A 19,001-nucleotide genomic window follows, 5' to 3' on the forward strand; every position below is an offset into this window, starting at 1 on the left:
TTTAATAATATATATAAAAAATAAAACAATTACTATTCTGACATTTTATTGTAACCTCACAAGAAACCTAACAAGTGATAGTAGATCACTGAATTTCCCACGGGTCATGTCATATGATAATAGTTCTTAGCACGTGAAAGTTAAACATAAAATACAATGTTAGCTAGCTAATGCATTCTTTGCGACTGAAAAGTCTTCATAGTTACAATGCCTTAAAATCTGTTAAAATGAACAGATATGTTGCCAGTAAAAATAAATCATAAGAGGAGGAACACCCAACACAAATCAGACAACAAAAGTTGGAAAGCAGGAAGTTCATTGAGGAGTATTTAAAAAAAAAATTATTTACATTCAAGGACCGTGACAAAGGCAGAACCCCTTCCCAAGCATGTGATATGTGTGGTGCAGCTTTCTAATGAAAGCTTGAAGCCAGCTGTCTTAAAAATACAGTAGAAAACAAAACATAGAAACCTGGCCACAGAACCAGTCGAACATTTCAAAGTAAGATTGCATAGCTTAAAAGAGCAGCAAATGCAGATGAGTAAAAATAAAAAGGTTTTCAACCAGCATGCTTGAAATCTACTTAAGGCATTAAGGAATTAAGGAATCACACTATTACAATAATAATAAAAATAATAATAATAAAAAAAAAAAAATAATAATAATACAAATAATAATAATAATAATGATAATTATTATTATTATTATTATTTTACAACCAAGTAATTCATTAGAAAATACTGCATACTGAGTATTTTCTAATGAATTACTTGGTTGTAAAATAATAATAATAATAATAATAATAATAATAATAATAATAATAATAATTATTATTATTATTATTATTATTATTATTTTACAACCAAGTAATTCATTAGAAAATACTGCATACTCAGTATGTGTGTGAACACAAACAAGTGTATTTCACTCCCCTGCCACTAACATGGGATTCATAGAACCACAGTGTTTATTACTTTATTACTATTATATTGAATAATATAACATGATTAACAACAACTTCAACTCAAGTAAATAAAATAAAGAAAGCTTCCTAAAATGTGAGACTTACATAAAAAATGTTATAACAGGACCTACAGTTGTTAAGGTTGATCATCTAGATTATACTCTACATGCTTTCAACCTGCCTTATAAAAATATTGCCACCACAATAGATGTAAGGCTGAATTGATTAATTATATCTGGTTTACAAAAATTGTAAATAGTGTAAAATTAGTGATTTATTTACTAAATTTCCATCATAACAATGTTTGTAAACATTTATTAAAGAATGTTTTATTTAAAACACTATTTAGGATTACTGCAGTATTTCGACTTAAGGACACATTTTTATTCATAAAATTGCAAGTGATGTTGAGATGGACAAAAGAGGTCTGGAAGTGGGTGGATGCACACCTCTTGTCTTTGAGAGCTGCGTGAGTATGAGGCTGATGTAATCAAACAGAGGATGTGCTGTCTCACAGCAAGCCTATACTTGGGGATTGGCAAATCCACAAGAAGATGGTTTGGTCAATTTGAAACACCTATGGCAAAGCAAAAGTTTGCCCAATGTGGTTTACAAGCAGGGCAGAGACAGAGGCTTTGTACCAGGATGCTTTGCTGTTTGACTGGCTAAGATGTACGTCTTTCCTGCACTGACAATGTTATGGATGACACTGTAGCACGCTGCACAGACAATGCATGTAGTGTTGCTGATAGCCCCATTCTGGCTGAACAGACCGTGCTCCACTTGTTGTTGACATTACTGAAGGGTTCTCCATGCCCACTACCCATCAGGCCAGAGCTACTGTCCTCAAAATCCGCCCAATGTTTCACTGCAGAAAAGCAAACCTTGAACACCTTAAAATTTACGTACAGTATATCCTGACAAATGGGATGTTTGCAAGGAGTCAGTCACACTCTTATAAGTGCGTAACCTGCTGGTTGTATGCAAGCAAGTGGAATGTGTCTAAAGGTAGACAGACTCTTTCGGGGTATACCCTAATATTTTTGGAAGTACATAAACTAATCAAAACTCTTCTGAAGGCAAAACAGTTATGTCACAGTTGGATCTGGAATTGGTACTTGCCATATGAACCAATGGAAGATGTAGACATAATAAGGATTTTGCTTAAGATAGCATTTTACTTGCCATCACTGTGGCCAGAAGAGTAGGCGAATTGCATGCATTATTGATTAGCATGTAGCATCTGCATTAGAGAAAAGATGTTGATGCTGCAGTATATCAATAAACCTGACTGCCAGCTGGCAGGTGATGGATCAACTGTTTGTATGCTTTGGGGAGCACCATAAAGAGGGCTTCACTGTCTATAGACAGGTTAGACCATTGGGTAAAGGAATTGATTACTCAGGCATACTTGAAAGCAGGTCAGGAAGTGCCTTATTTCATTAAATGCCATTCATGCTGTGGCTATTTCCTGGGTGGCACTAAAAGGAGTGTCATGTGCAAACATTACTGAAAAGGCTACATGAAGTTCGCCATCTACCTGTGCCAGATTTTACAGACTGAATAATGCTTTGTTGCAACCCATGTGATCTGTGGTGAATCAGAGCGACCCTCAATGTCAATAGAATACACCAGACTCTGAGTGATTCTTTTCTTCAAAAGAGGAAAACATCCACATATTGAGTGATTTTCATCCTCAACAGAGGAAAGAATCAGAATATTGAATGATTCTTATCCTCAATAGAGAACAATACCTGGAAAAGATTTGAATTTCATACTCAGTACCCTAAAGAGCGATATCAACACGTGATTCTTTTCCACAGTACAGAGCAGTACTGACACCTGAGTGATTCTCGGTCTCAATAAAGCATAGTATTTGCACTATTTACGAGCGCTGTCTAATATTGTCTGGTAAAGAATGGCTTCAGGATGTGTGATGACTTTGATACACTAGTTCTGACGGAGACCTCAAAGGCAGTCTGAATTAATAAGAATAAAAAAGGAAGTATGAAGTAAGGGATTGTATGTAACCGATTGTACCTTTGCGCAGGCTTTTTAGGCATGTGATTTTTTTAGGCTTATTCAAAGATCCTTAATTGAAACCCTTCATTTATTAAATCATAATTAAACACTATTTGTAGATACATACCAACACCAACACCAGTGCATCTCATTGGTTCAGCCAGATCACAGTCTGTTAAAAGAAATGTTACAGCAAACAAGGACACTCATACTATAATAACTGCAGTTGTCCAACACAAGTAATGCTACAGAGCTGTCTAGACAAAACCCCGTGCCCTACTGCTACTCCAAAATGTAAAGTTTTCAAGTTTTTTCCCCCCTCATAATTCAATAGTCATATCATAGTCTTCGTTTTTGTGTTAAAATATCATCATCTCTCAACCACTGAAATGTAAAGTTTAACTTGACAGTGAAAGGGAAGTAGAAAATAGTCTAGTGTCTATTATTTTGCTAATCACACCCTCTAGCCCCCTTTTCTGTTTTTTTTTTAATTTTTTTTTTTGGCCTGGGTAAAGTACATAAAGTACAGAAAGTACATAAAACCAGAATTTCTCCATTATTTCGTGAATGAATTGAATGATCTATAGCTGAATAAACAAGTCCCTTCTTATTACAATTTCATTACAGTCATTAAACAACACACACAGCCTTTAAATGCACTAAGGGTTATCACAATCAAGGGAGAATGAAAATTAGCTGCTTAATTTTTTTTTCTTTAATCCTAGATTTTTGTGATTGAAAACATTTTGGTTACACTGTTGGTTCAGTGATCCTTAGTTATTAACATAAATGTAAAATAAATTAAATCTGTTCTGACTGACATTCAGTCTCTCATCATTTTGTCATGAAACAAACCCTTTTACTCTCATTAACTATTAAGCATGACAAGTCTAAAAAAACCATATCTTTCAGTCATATCTTTCAGTTTTCAAAGCATGCATACATGTAACATATATGCTGAGAGAAAACATACTAGTTTCCCCTTAGAGAGAATATTTCTTTTACTAAATGTGATCAGACTATAGAATGTCTATGACCATTTCTGAAAAAAAAATCAGTTTGAGCATGTAAATTGAATTGATTTTTATTTTATTTTACGCTGGATTAATTTACTAACATAGATGTAGACAGGGATAAAAAATTGTACTTCAGCCAGATACCTGAGAAATTTTTGCTTTCACATTTCATCCGCGCTCACACCCGCTCTCACCTATCTTACACAGACTATTATAATGTGGTCTATTGATCAGACCCATAAACAGACCTGAGACAGAAAACAATCATTTTGCCACCCAAGCCCTTAAATGACCCAAACTGTTAATGAAAGTAAACACACAAAGTGTACACATGATGCAAATGACTGCTTACCATGTTATTTTGGAATTTCCATCAGTAATGGAAAAGAAAAGAATTATATTTCATGAGAGGTGGCCCATCCAGGCCTGGGTCAGATATCTGGGGCAAGAGCCTTTTTAAGATATTGGGACATTCCCACTAACAAGTCTTCAAGTACTATAATCCACATACAGTATACAGCTGTAAGAAAAAGTTTGGGCACCCTGGCCAATTTACATATTTTGTTGATTGAAATACAAAGAAGTTTCATTTGCACAACAAACTATTTTTTAAAAATAATATTTTTTTCTGCATATGTTAATACTCAGTTCCTTTTTTTTTTGCTGCATTTAAGTCTTGTGTGACAAAACATTTACACATCATAAGACCAGTGAAGTAGACCAATCCTGTTCTGTATTCTTACTTTTTACAGCTCCCACTGAGTATAGCCTACATAAAACATCCACAGCTAAACGTTTATTCCATACTGAGTTTTCAAGTCTGATCTCTCGCTCTATCTCTCTCTCTCTCGGTTGAGCTACACATGTTACTCCTGAGTTACGAGTAATCCTGACTCCTTCTGCGCTCCAGACCTGGCTACCTACTTCTGCTTGGAGTTTTTGTCACCTGAATATCACTCGCTGCTGCTGAGGATGGCTCCACATGGACAGCCTAAAGATATACATGACTGTGGCTGGTACCACATAGAAACCATAAAAATGGCTGTGAGTGTTCTTCCTTGGATAGCCTTAGGACTGCAGTTGCTAAGAACAGTTTGCACTCAAGTCTCCATCATTGAATAGTTAATAACTTCAAATCGATAGAATAGACCTTAAATTAAAACTATAATGAATTCAGAAATGATTCTGATGCTCATACTTATAAGCTGCTCATAAGTTCCTTTTAACACAGTTAGCACTTCTTGACTATATAGTATACAGTATAGTAGGGAAATTATTTAGAATCGCACTCTCTGGTGTCACCCAGATGAGGATGGGTTCCCTTTTGAGGCTGGTTCCTCTCAAGGTTTCTTCCTCATATCATCTCAGGGAGTGTTTCCGTGCCACCGTCGCCTCTGGCTTGCTCATTAAGGATAGATTTATACATTTAAAATTTATATGCGGAATTGATATATCTCTGTAAACCTGCTTTGTGACAATGTCCATTGTTAAAAGACCTACACAAATAAATTGAATTGAACTGACTGTGTAAATAGAACATAGATTCTTTATATTTTATTTGAGCAAGAAATTTACACTCAACAGAGACGGATTACCGACACAGCCCACACGGACACTGGCCACTACAGGGCCCTCGACGAGCACAGGTATGGAGTGAATGATGGTCATCATGGTGTCACACATAACACTATACATAGAACAGGAGTCACCTACTCTGAAATAAAATTGGAAATGTTGGTGGTGTTTAGGGCTGAAACTGTTACCAGTGAAAGGTCAGTTAGGTCCTAACTGTTTTTAAATGGAGCTTAAAACCCCACATGGATAACCGTAAATCCACTCTAGGTGTGTTAATAATAAGACAACTTACCAAGGAAAGAGAAGCCAGAGAAGGTTCATTTTCTCTCATAGGTGATTAAAAGCGAGCTCAACTCGATACGCTGAAATGAGATTTTTTTTTTAATGTTGGAATTTCGTGATTTGGTTTATGAGTTTGTGAGGAGAAAAGCAAGAAAGAAGCCAGTCACCTGAGGTAAGAGTATCACAGAGACTACTCAAACACTCATAATGGTATGTAACGTAGTAATGTATGTGTTGTATTTTATAGTACAAGACAAGAAAGGTCAAAGATGACATAAAATTAAATAAATACATAATAAAAGGATTTAAAAGATGAAGGGGGAGGGTTGTCAGTGTAATATGTACTTAACATCCATCCATCCATCCATTCTCTGTACTGCTTATCCTACACAGGGCTGAGGAGAGCCTGAATCCTATCCCAGGGGACTCGGGGAACAAGGTGACGGGGGACACCCTGGACAGGGTGCCAACCCATCGCAGGGCACAATTCACACGCTACAGATAATTTGGAAATGCCAATAAGCCCTACAGTGCATGGCTTTGGACTGGGGGAGGAAACCGGAGTACCAGGAGGAAACCCCCGAAGCACGGGGAAACCTTCAAACTCCACACACAGGGCAGAGATGGGATTCAAACCTTCAGTCCTGGAGGTGCGAGGCAACAGTGCTAACCACTAAGTGCCTCCTACTTAACATATGACATTTTTTCTGATTGTTGAAAATAACTTATAACTTATTTTTACTTTTCATTAATATTAAATATTGTACAAAAAGCCCAAGATTCTTTTTCAAAAATGAACTTCGAATTTTTTTTGTTTTTTAAATGTTATACATTGAAGTATCCTATAAAATATTTTGTTAAGATGATGTTAGGATGATGATTTCTTAGGATGATGATTAGCTAGCTGATAACACCTTATAATAGCAAGTTTATCTGGTGCAAGTTTATTGCACCCAAAAACATTGCAAGATAAAGAGCCTTATAACACTGAGGTCCAGATGCTGGACCTGCAGTAAGGCCCTTGGGGCTAAAATCAGAAAACATGCCATTTTTACTCCAGGCAGCAGGTGGCAGCAAACACTAAGACATTCAATTGGTTTCTAATGCTGCTTCTGCTCTGATTCTTGCACTCGTATATACAATTTAAGCAGAAAAATATGTTTGGGTTAGATGATCCTGCCATCTTAAGTCATGAAAGCACATGCACAGCACAGTATATTTACAAGTAACTATAACCCTTTTTTAAGTTCAACGTCTCAGGGCTAAAATTTTGAAATTTTTGCTCTTTGTGGTAGTGTTGGAAGTTTATAAGGTACAGCTGTTTTGGAGATCAGATTTTGGAGAAAGGAGAGATGGAAACATGTTCCCAATTATGTCTACGACACAGTCTTCTGCTCTCACCACAGAAAAATGTTAGAGTTAACAGGATTTCACAGCTTCCTGAAGCCACCCTGGAAAATACTGATACCTCTAAATTACTTCAATGTATTATTAAAGAGCATTACTGATTTGATTTCCACAGGCTATCAAATCCAGTCGTACATTTGGTGTGGTAGGCCACAATGACTATATTTTCAGAGCTTTGTAAGTGTCTCAAATTGCACAGGCTAATTTGGCAGAGCAGCTCTTTCTTAGAGATTGTACAAGCTTGGGAAATGAGGATGAGGTCCATTAGCAGCACTGAGGGTTGCTGCGACTGCGCTTTGAGCTTTTAAAAATGGCACAAAGAGCACATCCCAATAAATTCTGTATAGAGTTAGTTCTGTTTATATACAGCAGCTCCTGTTGACAAGAAATAAGTAACGGGAAAATGTGATGTTTTTAATGGAGATTGCACCATGTTTATGTCATATTATGTATGAAAATTCATTCAGCTGATGATATCCTACATTTAAATGGTTGCATGATGTCTCACAAATCTTTGATCCTTTAAGCACTGACAATTTGTGTATTTGGACATATTCTGATTTTTTCCAAAATCAGAATGCCCTTGGGCACTGGGTACATTATAAATACAGTGGCACACCATGCATGCAGCAGACAGATTATTTTCTTCCAGGGGAGTCCTGCCTTAATGCTGAGCATGGCAGTTTAACAGGAACAGAATTGGCAAAGGGAGGGGATGGATACACAGACCTATCCTGCCTGAATATTGCCTATATTTAATGAAAGCCCAAGATGAGACAAACACCAAGCAGAACACTGTAGAAACGAGTAATGGAACAGACTATGGATATACAGGTATATAGAAAATTTCAGTATATGTAAACAACTCTGAATATAACCTGCACATCTATTTGTCAAATAATGTCTTAAGAAACATTGAAAAGTATGTTTTCTGGTCAGTAATAATAATAACAGCTGTGATGTATGCATGGACATGTGCCTTTCATTTTAAGAGCATTACATCTCCAGTACACATTCATTAATTCATTCGTTCATTTGTTGTGTCCTTTAATGGACACCAACACACGCACTAGTCATTATGTATTGTTTTTTATTTATTTATTTTTTAATTTTTATTTATTTATTATTTATTGGTTATACGGAGCAGCAACCAAACCATTGGACAAATATTTATGATCTAAGAAACTTACTATGAGTCATTTTGACTGTCATAGATAGCTAATTAAAATCATTAAAAACCATATTATTTAGTTAGAATCCCAACACGACGTTTAAAGCTTCAATCTTGAGCACAAAAGACAGCAAAGGCACTGCAACCACTATCTGATCCAATTATGAAATAACCCTTAACCTGTTCACAAACTATGTGACCACAGTCACTAGCTGAATATAATTGACCAACTTTATGAATTGTATATTGATTTATATCTATCAGCTCTAGTATTTTGTACCCCCCCTCCATTCCCCTTCATGCTTTGTGCTCTTTTGCCACTTTGCATGAGGAAATAAGAAAAGCAAAAGCTAATTAAAACTCACAAGTGTTTCATGTTTTATTTCTGCATTATTTAGGCTCGTTGGCTGGTGAATAATGAACAATGCAAAGCAGGGAAATCAATTTTCCAGCTACAGGAGCAGAATAAACAGAGCTAGTGTGTTAAACGAAATTAACAGCAATCACACCTGAGACTTGTGGATAATGGGCATCAGGGCCCATTAAAAACGTTCCGCACTGAGCCACCACCAAAGGAGCCACTACACCAGTTTCAGGCAGATGCAGAATGAAGGCCTTTTTCATCCTCCTGGAAACCAGATGCCACATTTCATTCGCTGCTTCAGCCTGAGCTACGTACTCCATATAAAACACAGGAAAGTGAAAGGAAGCAGTTATTGTTCCTATGTTTTGTGGAAAAAAATAGAAGAAAGTGATTCTTCTCCTTCACAGACCACAATAGTACAGTGTATGCTCTCATATCCTCTTGTTTCATTGGTACAGCATTATTCAGATAATGTGGCTTGTGAATGTGTATTGCACAAATGGAAAACAGGCCTCAACGCCAATGGTTTTAAATGGCCAGATGAAATCTGCTGATAATGTAAGATCACATTTTCTGTAGTAATTTCCCTTTACAATTCATGCCTCAGCCACCTTGCCCAACACGTGGGAAAAACAGGGCTCATCTCTACATCTGTCTCTGCGATTCAAGGCCAGTCAGAATCCAAAAAGCGTACCCACTGACAGAATCATTTGAGTAATGCTCTAGCGGCCTGAGTACAGCACAAGTGAAATGATTAGAAAAGAAAAGGGAAAGAAATAAGAGGGAATCAATTTGGTCAGTGAAATTGTTTATGTATCTTCATGCGACAGGCAGTCTCACTAAAAGAGTTTGTGTAGCACCGTTCAGGGGCCTGTGAGAAGCCCGGCAAGCCCAAGTTGAATTTGCATTTATATAGTTTCAGCATCAAAATCACATAACGCATTTATATCTTCATTACCAGCTTAATAAAGGCAGGTTATCAATGCAGATATGGAATATTAATAGCATCTTCCACAGCTAGGATTGGCGCAGGGACTACCTCCTCCACCTTCCGTATGAAAATGTTTTCAGGCTGACATGGATAATGCCTTGCATAAGTATTTACCCCCATAAACTTCTGAAGTGTTACAACCTGGAACTAAAGTGGAGTTAATTGGGATTATATGCTATGCGTCTACACAAAATAACCCATAATATTGAATTGGGATGAAAATCATACAAATAAAGAACACAAATGATTGCATAAGTTTTCACTTGGGACTGGAACGGAGGTTTATGTTTCAGCAGGACAACAACCCTAAGCATACTGTCAAAACCAAGAACCTGAATGTGTTAGAATGGCCCAGTGAAAGCCCAGAGTTCAGTCTAGTTGAGAATCTGTGGCAAGACTTGAAAATTGCTATTCACCAATGATCTCCACCCAGTCTGAGTTTGAGCTTGAACTAGAGGGGAGAATATGAAATATACAACCAACAAATGTTTGCTTTTTTGTTTTAATACAGCAATTTTCATTACAAATTATATTACTGACAACAACTTGAGTGAAAAGTAGAATCTTCATATTTACATGAATTTCTGAGTTTCTTAGTATTTGGTACGTCCCCTTTTTGCTTTAATGACAGTGTGCACTCGAGCTGGCATGGACTCCACAACTTTGTGCAAAACCTTATGATCCATTTTAGATCAAATCCATCAGAGTGTCGTCTGATCACATTCTTCAGTAGAAGAGATTAGACATGAGGAAAAGCAGTTAACATGGTCAATACCACACATTCACTTACATTTAAATAGGGACCTAGAAATAGTGCAGAATCTTGAATATTAAATATTTAAATATTAAATATATTGTACATTTACTTTCTTTGTTTTAAATATTTCAAAATTCTAAAACCTTATGTTTATTTCCAATTTTAAATGAAAAATAAAAAAATCCCAGATTTTCAAAGTGGTCACAGACTTTTGGATCTCACTGTATACTGTAACATAAGGCTAGTCACTGATTTTAGGATTGCATTTTGTTTAGGAAACAGGTCCCAGACTTCCACTCAGGGCCAGGTATGATCCTAATGTGAAACAGGACCACCAGCATTCCGAGCTATCCATTCTCTGGGAAAACCGGATGAGAGGACCAAGGCCAAGTATGAAGACCTGGTGGGTGAATGCCAGAGGCAGGGATTGGCGCACAGTGTGTGCCCATTGAGGCGGGCTGCTGGACTCTCAGGCTATTTGGCATCATAACATTGTACACCAGGAACACCACCGTGAACATCAAAGAGGCAGCAGTGAGGTCTTGAGATGGCTGTGGATCAAGAGAAGTGACCTGTAGAATACTTGGACATATCACATCCTGTCAGAAATAACTAGGAGAGCAAGGAAATCTGAACCGAAATCAATAATGGGGCAAATCCTTGAATACCAAGCACAAGGGAACAGCATGCTTGTTACTAAGACAGCAGATGGATGGAGGCAAACTAGAAAAATACACACACATCTAGGTCGAGGAACAATATTTGTTTAATTTGGAGCAATGTTGAGGTTCATGCATTGCATTTAGAATGTTTTATTTCCACAAATGTATAAAGTGCATCACTTTTTAACACCACACACACATTCCACAGGATTCCTTATACATTTTGCATTGCATGTCTCACATTGCCTGGCTGGTATGAAAACAAATTTGCCACTATCCTCAAGGCAGAGAAACCAACAGGCACTGATAAATGAAACAATAAAGATGAAAACCTAATCCTACTATATTGAAATGTCGGCCATCACCATTTGGTAGGGCTAATTTTCCCATTGCTCTCTCTCGAATGCTAATACAGTGAGGATAGATATAAATGCATAAGCATTTATTCCTTCTAGGGGGCATTTGTTTGACAGATCCGCTGTCTTGTTTCCTCATCCCCTAGAGTTTTACCAAAGGCAAAAACATCATTAAAAGCCTAGTGAGGCGCAGGCTTTAGCTTTAATAACGACATGAGAAGCCCCTAGACAGATCACCTCTTATTCAAAATCGCATCAATACGTACCTGAGGGAGGCAAATCCAATAGGGTCATAACCCTGGATGTTTTACCCCAAACCAGAAGTCTAATAGACTGAGACCTTATCAAGCAAAAAAGGGACCATATTCCCTCTGGTCCTTTTATAATATGATAAGGACTGAGGAAATGATCAAGTTTCAGTGTTGATTCTGATATTACTCTTTTATTGAATGCAGAAATACTAAACCATTTTAAAGATTTTTTCATTAGGTAAGAATATTAAAGTGCTTTTGGTGCTTTCTACTGTGCCAGGTGACAGAATATGTTCACCCACATCATAAATGAGCTTAAACTTCACGTTATGTTTCTTTTTTTTTTAATATAGTTGGCTTTTTTTTAAATACCCTATTTTCTTCCAATTTGGTCATTTGTCAATTCTCACCCGCTAGCGACAGTAGATCTCCCATGTGACACGACTGCTAACAACCAGGGAGGGTGAAAACCTCTGAGACACATGAAGCCTGTCACTGCATCTTCTAAAACTGCAACATAACACACTCAGAGGAAAGTGCTATCTACCCTCTTCCACATACATGACCTCATAGTGGCTAGTGTTGCTCTGATTGACAGGGGAGTGAGTAAAGCTATCCCTCCCACTCACAGAGCATGGCCAATTTTTCTCTCTTGGTCTCCTGGCCACGGATAGCTGTTGCATCATTGGGATTTGAATGCTGTGTTTACGACCAAGTGGTAACTGGGAACTGACTTCCTAGTAAGATCCATTTGAATGGTTCTCCAACTTGTAACTCCTACTCGGAAAGTCTGAGTAGAAGAAACAGAAGCAGCCTTTATCACATATACATTACAGCACAGTGAAATTCTTTTTGTTATATATCCCAGCTTGTTAGGAAGTTGGGGTCAGAGCACAGGGTCAGCCATGATACAGCACCCCTGGAGCAGACAGAGTTAAGGGCCTTGCTCAAGGGCCCAGCAGGGGCAACTTGGCAGTGCTGGGTCTCAAACCCCCAACCTTCTGGTCAGCAACCCAGAACCTCAACCGCTGAGCCACCGTCGAGTTTTTCAAGTGCTCAGACTTTTCCGAGTTCCGGCTCCATGATGTCACTTCAGCATGGCAGCACTCACAGTGAAAAGTAAGAACAAGAAATAACAGTGTGAGTTAAGGTTTTTAAGCAGACTTTTGAGTTTCTGATTATATTTGAAATCGCTAAATACTGGGTGATAGTTGGTTATAGTTTTTTTTTTAATTAAACTGCTCTTTCATGTAATTTTCATTGAGCAAAATTATCACATTCACTTTAAAAATAAATTAAGCACTAACCAAAAAACTCATTAATTCCAGTTTTTGTAGATGGCTTACAGTGAGTATTCATTTTATTTCCGAATTCAGACAGCTGAGTTCGCGTGACTGCTCTAATGTGGGAAGTAGAAGGTTCTGAGTTGGAGTTCCCAGTTGTCCTAAACGCATCAGAAATTAGGATCTTCCAAAGAGGACCGCTTTTCTGTTGATAATTTTCACATGACTTCTTTCACATGATTAATTTACTGTATTTCCACATGTTAATTTTTCACATTTCAGATGTGATTTTCTCACATGAATAATTCTTTTGCACATATTATTCGCAGGATGTCACATTAAATTCAGACTGCAGATTCCGCATTATTCACGTAATCACATGTGGAAAAATATGATAACAGGTTAAATGTCTGTGATTTTTCTGTAAGGGAACTAAAAGGCTGACTGACCTATTTAGGATTCTTGATTAATAATTCAGATAACTATAACTAAGATGACACTTGGCTATATTAGTCAGACAGTATACAGTGTTTTCTTACAGTCTAACCTTGTTTGGAGAGTGGGACTAATGCGTGTTTCTCTCATACTCTTTCTCTCATTGTGTCAGGCTTTCCTGCCATACGTCTACAGGTCAGAATATTTACGAAGCCATAGAACCTTTCAGATTCACAGGTTACTTAATTCATTATTTACCTACTGTAAGTGCTGTTTCATCTAGCACTTAGCTGCCTGCCAGACAGCCTGGATGGGAAAGGGTGTGCTTTCAGCTTAGGTGGAACAAATGTCTGTAAAGAGTCCCAGATATGGTAAAGTGATTTTAGACAGAAATTAAACCAATAAGAGCAAGTTTAAAACTGATTTGAATTGTTCACTGATTGTTTGCAAACAGTATAACTGTTTTGTGCACCAGGCCATTATATATGTATTATATTAGATTATATTCCTCATATTAGCGGCAGATATTCAATAGAAGTCTTTAAAATACAAGTGTTTAAATTAATTGAGGAAATAAATGAGTGGGAGACTGCCTGTCTATCTTATCTTGTCCACTGCACAAAGCTGGCAGTCTGGAAAATTCGACTTTCTGAACTGAAAGAAGAAATGTTTTCATACATTCTTAGCAGGGTGAGAACTTTTGCCAGTAGATGCTTTGTAATGCAATTGGTGAACATCATATAATCACCCCTACTTTGCATGAGTGCTTGAGGGAAAATGGTGTATCAAATGAAGAGCTCTGGCCCCATATAACAGTTAGGTCACGTCCCTCTTCTCTTCCCAATCCTCCAGCTCTTTCCCCCTCTAGGTTTGTACAGCTTTATATTGATTGCCACATTTAGCCGAGTTCTTAGGTTGCCTTTTAACATTGTTCTAACTCTTTACCCCAAGAGATACTTTATGCCACTGAATACTATCACCGTATTCATGCCACATCCTTCTGCATTTACAGTGGTATTGATTTTTTTTGGGAAGGCACTCATAATGGAATGAGCATGTTCGAAAGAGGAACTCATTTCCAATTTAACTGATTACTTCCAATAGAAGCAGACAGCTTTGCATTGGCATGTTTACTAAGTGAAAGAGGGCCACACTTGTTCATTTTGCCAAGCTGTAAAATGCTGTTTGATGAAATTGTGGTGAGGTCTGCGAATGAGTGCACTCAACAGATAATAAAATGTTTGCCTGTACGCCATGCCACTGAAGTATTTAAAATGAAAGAATTTAGAGACGCTTTTTTCCCTCTAAAATACAAACAGATAAGATACCTAACACCATTACTGCAAAAAAGTTCAAGGGCAACCCGAGTCATTGATACGATTTGCAAAAAGACTAAAAAATGCCATTCACTGCCTTTCTGCAGCTGATTCAAAACATCTGTTTGGAGTGTATGTCTTTTAGCTGAAGTAGGGCAGCGTCCCTGTGCAGTCTCTAGTAATTACACTACATCTGCTGTAGGCAGGAGATTATCATCACCCTAACACTAGACAAACGGAGTTAAATGGAAAAAAAAAGTATTTTGGCTGCAGCCTCAGCCATTGTGGGAAAACTCTTCTTGGAAAGCTTCCAAATGGAGTGGTTTGGCAGCAGAATTATTGTACAGACTTGCTTCCTTCTGATGCCTTTGAAGGGGCCTTAGGCATTCATTAGACAGGCTGAAATCCAAGGGTGATCAGAGTCAAACACATAAAAAACACTAGGAGACAAATATCCTTTATGGTAAGTATAGAGGAGACATAAAGTGAGAGCATACAGATAATGTGGACATCTGCTTTAAGTCAGCAGGGCTGTCATAGTCGCTAAAGGAATCTGCAGGCGGAGCTGGAGCTCAGCGGGGAGTAAAGGTCCATACTGTATGGATGAGTGGAAAAAGATATTGTGGAAACACTCCGTGTTTTATCTGAAGCTCTCTGAGACATCAAGCATGACTCGAATTCATCAAAGCAACACGTTTATGATTCTCTAGCTGTGGTGCAGCTGCATAAATTCTAGTTTTTAAGTTAATCAGCTGAACAAGAACATGAACTGATGTAAACTAAACATTTACATAAATTTATAAATTTAGATTTGCAATAAATTTAAATACATTTACAATAAATTTACTTAATAAATTTCATCAACCCAATCTCAATGTAAAACTCTTACAAAAGTTGCAAAGTTTCTTTGGTACATTTTTTTTTCTAATTTGTAGTCAAGAGATAAATTTGTCTTTATGAAACTAATAAAGAAATTAATTAATAAAAAAAAATTCCTTATCTGATTTAACACACACTAATATTTTGGAATGGTGAACCAACAATAATCACAATGGTGTACAAATTTATAGCAATTCATATTTACCATTTTTTTCAATGTTTGTAATGTTATGTTATGTGTATATGTGTGTCAGGTCATCCAGAATGAATCCTTTAAACACCCTTTAAATTCTAGTTACTACATACATTTATTAGCAATACTGAATATTAAAATGAATGTTTAAGGGGTTAATGATATGCAATGGAAAACTCTACCTGCCAGATGTTATGTAATTAATAATAGTATTTTGATACTGTAGTCATGAAACCGATTATTACATAGCCATGCATATTGCATTTCTCAGCTCCATTCTGGAATGAACTACTTCTGCCAAACCACTTATCTGCCAAAGGGGACAATCACAGGATGAAAGGTCTCAGGGTGTGTACCGCAGCTCCCTCCAGTCTACGCACCTCACATAACCAGCCTCGAAGAATATTTATGTTTATGTAATTCCTCCAGTCCATTGCACGCAACTGCTTGTCATCCACAATACCCTTGCAAAGTTTTCCCACACCCATGCCCGTGATTTGTGTTCTTAGGCAACCGACACGTTCATAAGGTTCTGCTTTTGTTTTTGTAACTTTCTCAACTCCCTGCAATCTGTTGAAAAGGTCTTATGATATCCTCCCACTGTAATAATACTTGATGGATTAAAGGGTGCACATCAAACCGAGTGGAGAGGCAGATTCTGTTACTTTTCTTGGACGATCTGTTTTTTTTTTCTGTCTCCAGATTAGATTCTAGGGTCCAGAAGATGACTAGGCATGTTTGATGAAACTCAGAGGCTTTGTTCTACAAGTAGCTAAAAGTTCTAGCATGCTGTTCTGGCCCATTCCAGTGAAGTGATGCGAGCGTTGAATCCAGGAGGCCAGATGTCACATGGTCAGGTGCCTGGGTGGAGGTGGGAGAAAGACTCCTGTCAGAGTTTTGTCTGCATGAAAGCACTTTAGCAGCTCCACAGAACCCACCATCCTCTCTTTCCACTTCACCAAACTGTCCGGGGGATTCACGCATGTAGGGGTCCAGAAGTGAAAATTGTATTCCTCTACAATGCGTTCTGCCAACCGAAACGGGACACTCGCTTGACACTAAAATCTATTGACCAAGACGGCTTGTTTTTCCCCACAGACATCGTCATTTTTATTACATTTTGTCCCAAATAAGGCCGTGGCTTTATGCCACTGTGTACCATCGTTGTCTCACAACGCTGTAAGGCCCCTTGGAAGACATGGAAATGGAATTTTTTTCTTTGTTTTATTATTTTTTTCAAGGCAAATAGAAGTTTCTTCACTTTCATATTCTTTTTTGTTATCTATTTTCTGTTAGGCTTAAAAACAAAACACACACACACACACGTTTGTCTTACTGTCCTTCTGAGGTCCAATGACATAATTATTAATGCAGCTAAGTAATGCTATGCAAACACGTAAATCTAACCCGAACCTTAATTTCAGTAACCAAAAGAAAACCTTTGGGCTGTTCAGGGTTGTTTTTTTGTGATAAACTGTTAAGACTAAAACTGGGTATTCTTTTATGACTCTGTGTTGGTGGACATCACTATTAACTACTTCAATATCACAGGAAATTAATGTTAATTGTTAATCGTTGTGATCTATTGGTAATTATTTTATTATAGTTTAAGCAAACCTAACTGAGAAATTAATTGGCTTAATCTAATTGTTTAATATCTTAAAAAATAAGTATAAACAATGCCAATTTAAATCTAGCTGCAATTTTAAGACATTTTGAATGTACAATTTAACACACTTTAACTGTAATCCATGGGTGGAAAGTTCAGAAATAAAAAGCTCTTATGGCTCCAGCAGATAAATGCTTGATGTACCTGTGCTTAGTAGCTGCATTAGGTTCTTTAAAATAAGTCCATTTTTCTTTCACACTGGCGGAGGTACGTGGCTGCAGAAAGTGTGAGAACCGCACAGAAATGTTTTTTTGTGATTAAGATTTGTAAGCATTTAAGTCAGACAGCTTATTATCATCTAGTGAGATTTCTCATGTCTCATGTCTCATTGTTAGTGTGTGTTTGAGTAGACGTATATATGGAGGTCAAACCAGTGTTCAAAGACAGTTCTCAAGTGGAAATCATCTGCATGTGTATATCCAGTGACTCACATAAATAACAGTCTGAAATGCAATCTGTTGACTTTGTGTTCCACTGTATTTTTTTACCTACTCATAAGGGTCCAAAAGAGTCCAAATGTCTGAGCCCAGTATTGAAAATCTTTCAATTTTGCATTCTTTTCTAATTTAATACAAAATTTTTCATTACAAATTACATTATCAGTGACGATGTGAGTGAAAAGTAGATTCTCAGAAATATTTACATGACTTTTTGCTTTAATGCATTAATGCAATTTTGCTTTAATGACAGCGTGCACTTTAGCTGGCACGAACTCCACAAGCTAAAGTTTGCGTAAAACCTGATGATCCGTATTAGATCGAATTCACTGAAGTGCTGTCTGAACATGTGTTTCAGTAAAAGGGATAAGACTTGGGGAAAATCTTAACGTCTCAAATTTGCTTACATTTCAGTTACGACCTAGAAATAGTGCTGAATATGAATATGTATATTATGTTTTCTTTCCTATGTTTTCATAGAAACATAACATTTCAATAACATTTCAGAATTTGAACTTTCTGTTTATTCTCAGTTTTGAATGAAAAGAAAATGCCGTCTTTTAATGTGGTCTCAGACTTTTGGACCCCACTGTACATTTAGATGTAGAAGCTTAGATATCTTAGTGTGTGAGTAAGGTTTTCAAACATTTCCAGAACCAAAGATTAAATGTTAAAAAGAAATGTTTGCGTGTCATTAAGGAAAGTAACGCTACCAAGTAATAAAGCAAACAAAGTTGTGGTTTTTTTACGCCAAATTGGGAGAGTTTTAGAACAAAGTTGTGGGTGGAAAAAGCAAGTCCATACGTGGCATTTTTTGGGTTAATTTAAATAAAAATCTGTGGCCATCAAATCTTTTTTTTTTTTTTCAAAAATAGTCCATGATAGTCCAAAATCTTTCATTCCAATTATTTGCTTATTAAAGCATGTTTGGAAATTGGAAATGAATCAGTTTTTGCAAACAGAGCCTAACA

This window comes from Pangasianodon hypophthalmus, chromosome 11 (assembly GCF_027358585.1).
Source record: "Pangasianodon hypophthalmus isolate fPanHyp1 chromosome 11, fPanHyp1.pri, whole genome shotgun sequence".
Taxonomy (NCBI): Eukaryota; Metazoa; Chordata; class Actinopteri; order Siluriformes; family Pangasiidae; genus Pangasianodon; species Pangasianodon hypophthalmus.